Here is a 4,854-nt window from a genome sequence, read left to right as displayed (position 1 = left end):
CTTTTGCTCAAGTAGTATTTCACTGGGTGACTGACTTTTACTAAAGTCATTTTCTATGAAGGTAACTTTACTTTTACTTAAGTATGACAATTGGGTACTTTTTCCACCACTGTCCCTACCCCATTGAAGTTGACATTTAAAATGGTTAAAGTAAGTTTAGGGTTAGGTAAGGGTTATGGTTAGGTAAGAGTTATGGTTAAGGTTAAGGGTATGGTAGGGGTTAAGGTTAGAGTATGGGTATGGATGTTCCAAGGATTCCTGATTGCAGTATCCACAGGAGAATAGTGGGCTACCTGCAAGTTAGAGAGATTCTCTGAGTTTAGGACACAAATGCAACAAATTAATTGACTGTAGGGCCTACTTATGATTACAAATATAGTCTTACTTTAGAGACAGTAATTTAACTTTAATAAAATTATAAATGAGATTGTATATGTGTGTGTTTTTGTGTTTGCCTGTGTGTGTGTGTGTGTGTGTGTGTGTGTGTGTGTGTGTGTGTGTGTGTGTGTGTGTGTGTGTGTGTGTGTGTTGTGGTGTGTGTGTGTGTGTGTGTGTGTGTGTGTGTGTGTGTGTGGTGTGTGTGTGTGTGTGTGTGTGTGTGTGTGTGTGTGTGTGGTGTGTGTGTGTGTTTGTGTAAGACTTGGACTCCCTCTGCTGGCCATTGATGTATGCCTATCTGATATGATTGAAAATGGACACGAGCAAAAATCTCTGAATGTTTAATAACATAGTATAATGTACATGTTTAATAGTATTATCATGATATACATGTTAATGTCCTGGATACATAATGCGTCTTAAATACTTTAAACAGTAGAGGGGGTTTGGGGTGGCACGAGTGGTGGTATTGTTAGAAGGTTAGTGGGGGTTGAGTAAGGCTTGATAGGGTTGCATACCAGTGAAGTATTGGGGGGTTAAGGAGTGGGATTGCTGATGAGGGTTCATGAGTGGTGGATGGGTATCAGGTATTTTGGAGTGCGTACGTGGGTAACAGTAGAGGCTGCTGAGGGGAGGACAGCTCATAATAATGGTCGGAAGGGAGCGAATGGAATGGCATCTAACACCTGGAAACCATGTGTTTGATGTGTTTGATACCATTCCACTGATTCCGCATTAATCCTCCCCAATTTGGTGCCACCAACCTCCTGTGGTGGGTAGGAGGGCAAAGTCAGTCTGCTACAGAGAGCTGCCTAGTAATATGACATCACGTCTGGCAGCCAGTTCAGCGTTGACTTCTTCCTCAGTTTTGAGGCCGTGCCATTGGGCGATGGGCCGGCGGGGGTTGGCCAGCATGTCTGACCAATGACGGAGCTCCGTGCCGCTGCAGGCTCCACCCAGAAACACCTTCCCGATGGCATCATTCTTCCCAATCTTATCATAGTCCAACACTGTCACTGCTACCTGCACCTTCTACACACAGAGAAACACAGACCTCTGCTCGAAGGGTTGATAAATTATAAAGGAATTCATTGTAAGGGATAAGTGAGCGAGAGGCAGAGAGAGTGAGTGTGTGTGTGTGGTGGGGTGTGAGTGTACCTGTATCTGTTCGAAGAGCACCTCGAAGCTGAAGGACTCGTTGTAGTAAGGGTTGAGAGATAGAGAGTGTGTGTGTGGTGGGGTGTGAGTGTACCTGTATCTGTTCGAAGGGNGATAGAGAGTGTGTGTGTGGTGGGGTGTGAGTGTACCTGTATCTGTTCGAAGGGCACCTCGAAGCTGAAGGACTCATTGTAGTAAGGGTTGAGAGTGTTCTTCTTGATGCTGGTTTTCTTCTTCTTCAGTCTTTTTCCATTCTGCAGTAGGTGGATCTTTACATAGGGGTCTGACAGAGGAGACAGAGATCAACCTAACACAAAACGCTCTCTCTTTCTGTCTCTCGCTGTCTCTTTCTCTCTCTCACACAAACACACACCCAGCTCACCCGACAGTCCTCCTACGTCCATCTTCTTTAGGTTTTGTGCCTCGAGGACAACGATGCTTAATTTCCCTGCTGTAGGAACATCTCAGAGACAGCTGCTCTGACTGGAGAGAGAGAGTGCCAGAGGTAAGTGCTTTGTGACTTTCTTTCCTATATATTTCTTCCTTCTCTCTTTTTTACTCTATCTATCCTCCTGGTCTCTCCATTCTCACCTCCTCTTTCTCTGCCTTCTTCAGCTCCCGCCACTCCTGTATCATCTGACTGAAGTCCAGGCTGCACATTGGTACTCRTAGTGCTCCAATCGCGTCATGTTTAGAGAAACGGTCAAAGTCATACACTGTCATCAGAGTCCTGCCTCCCAGCTCACTGTACAGTACCTACATACACATACAGTATACACACACACACACACACAAATGCATGCATGCACACAGACACACACACAGGACATTGGTTAGCAGAATCAGGTGTGTTAGAGCAGGGATCGAACAAGGAGTTCTCACCGTGTTCTCTGTGAAGTTGTAGTCCAWTGAGAACTCCAGTCTGCCCAACTTCACTTCCTCTTTAGGCTCCTCCTCCCTGCCAGTCAATCCAGTCTTTGTGTCACCCTCATCCTTTAGGGGCTATAGGACACACACACAAACACACAGACAAACCTGATACATACTAAGCAGCAGACCAACACAGCTTAAAAAACGTATTCAGGATTGGTGGGTCCCCTACGGGACGGTTGACCTAACGTAGGCTAATGCGATTAGCATGAGGTTGTAAGTAAGAAGCACATTTCCCAGGACATAGACATATCTGAWATTGGCAGAAAGCTTAAATTGTTCTTATTAATCTAGCTGCACTGTCCCATTTACAGTAGCTATGACAGTGAAAGAATACCATGCTATTGTTTGAGGAGAGTGCACAGTTTTGAACACGAAAAGTTATTGATAAGCAAATTAGGCACATTTGGGCAGTCTTGATACAAACATTTTTACAGAAATGCAGTGGTTCATTGGATCAGTCTAAAATTTTGCACATACACTGCTGTCATCTAGTGGCCTAAATCTAAATTGCACTTGGGCTGGAATAATACATTATGGCCTTTCTCTTGCATTTCAAAGACGATGATAGAAAAAAATACAAAAGAACGGTTTTGTTTTTTCTTTGTATTATATTTTACCAGATCTATTGTGTTATATTCTCCTACATTCCTTTCACATTTCCACAAAGTTCAAAGTGTGTCCTTTCAAATGGTACCAAGAATATGCACATCCTTGCTTCAGGGCCTGAGCTACAGGCAGTTAGATTTGGGTATGTCATTTTAGGCAAAAATTGAAAAAAAGGGTCCGATCCTCAAGAGGTTGTTGTTTTACGCCACGCTATTTATTAAAAGTTTGTGTGTAGCCCTCCACAGAGAGTTGATATTACGCAATGTGTGTGTGTGTGTGTGTGTGTGTGTGTGTGTGTGTGTGTGTGTGTGTGTGTGTGTGTGTGTGTGTGTGTGTGTGTGTGTGTGTGTGTGTGTGTATGTGTACCTCAGAGTTGTCTCCCTCCAGCTCAGTGTCCGTGTTCAAGCCGTTCTTTCCCTTCTTCTCCTTCTCTGTGTCCTTTACTTTCTTTTTCAGACATTTCCTCCACACACACAAACAGTATGACAACACCAGACACACACTCACCACGCATAGAGCTCCTACAGCCCAGGATGGCAGTGCACACACGCGCGCACACACACACATAAGCATACGCATACACACACACACACGCACACACACACACACACACACACACACAGACAATGTTAATATATCAAAACCAAGGGTTTTATATAACACCGGAGGGTTTCACCAGCTTGTGAGAATATTTTATTTATCAATTGAGTACTTTATGCACTTTAACGGCACTTTAACTTGGTTCTGACAATTAACTTAGAGCTTTGAAGGCTCTGGAAACCCTCCCCTGATTGGTTGTTACTCACTGTGGAGGGGGTGCAATTCGCTCATAAACTTTGTGGGGGTGTGGCCTCCAGGCCCAGGTTCTGGGGTTGCTGTGGCATTGGGGTTGATTGACAGGGGAGAGGGGGAGGAGCTGGGCTTTGCCTGCGTGCCCATATGACTGCCTGTCATCACCTAGGTCCTAAAGAGAGAGATAAAAACACACAGAGACATGTAGAGTCTGTCAAAATATGTAAATTATTGCATCCAAACTAGCTCTGTATTTAAATTTGAGTGAGTGGTTACATTTCCCAGCCCCATCCCYTAGAATACCAAACAAAGTGACATGGCAGGCTGTTTAAATAACATATTGTTTTATTTAAAAGTAACTCACAGTCCCGCAACATTCCAGAGGGCTGGCCAAAAATTACTGTAACTTTTCAAATAGACAGTGGTTATTAGAAAACTAGTGTGGGATACTGCAGCTGGCAGGAACATTGCATGCATCTGTAGCACATGCTGTTAACTTTAGATCCATATAAATGATCGCCACCATCTCATGGACTTCATAAAAGTGCATGTTTTGAGATACATCCAGACGTATGTGTTATAGAGTGGTTATAGATGTGTGTGTGTGCATGTGCGTGTGTCAGATGGCCTCTTGTGTTTCTGCTAGTCTGGCACTAAGACCTGCTGTTCAAAGGATACACAACCTTGTTCCCTGTCAAACCTGCTGACAACACAGCACATGGGGGAGAGGTGTGGAGGGAGAGAGGGGGACAGAAGAAAGGACATCATGAGTGTGAGATCTCTAAAGAAAGGATGTGAGAATGTTTCTGTCCAGAGTAGGAACTGTCCCAATTCACTTCCTACCCCTTCACGTTTGTCCTAAACCTTCTATGTTTTCAGATCTGAGTCGGGGAAACCGCCTCACTCAGCTCCTAACCATCATCCATGTTGGTGGCAAATATTCCATGAAAGCAGTCTACAACTACTGTAATACGCAATTACATTGAC

The 4,854-nt window shown here is 44.2% G+C and overlaps 1 pseudogene; it reads right to left on the bottom strand.

Moving 5' to 3' along the window:
- Positions 1 to 1,005: 1,005 nt before the first annotated feature.
- On the bottom strand, positions 1,006 to 4,029 carry LOC111952769 (synaptotagmin-1-like; annotated as a pseudogene).
- Between the last annotated feature and the right edge of the window lie 825 nt (positions 4,030 to 4,854).

This window comes from Salvelinus sp. IW2-2015, linkage group LG26, assembly GCF_002910315.2.
Source record: "Salvelinus sp. IW2-2015 linkage group LG26, ASM291031v2, whole genome shotgun sequence".
Classification (NCBI taxonomy): Eukaryota; Metazoa; Chordata; class Actinopteri; order Salmoniformes; family Salmonidae; genus Salvelinus; species Salvelinus sp. IW2-2015.
Note: the sequence above shows the minus strand (reverse complement) of the source record. Positions and strands in the feature narration are given on the sequence as shown.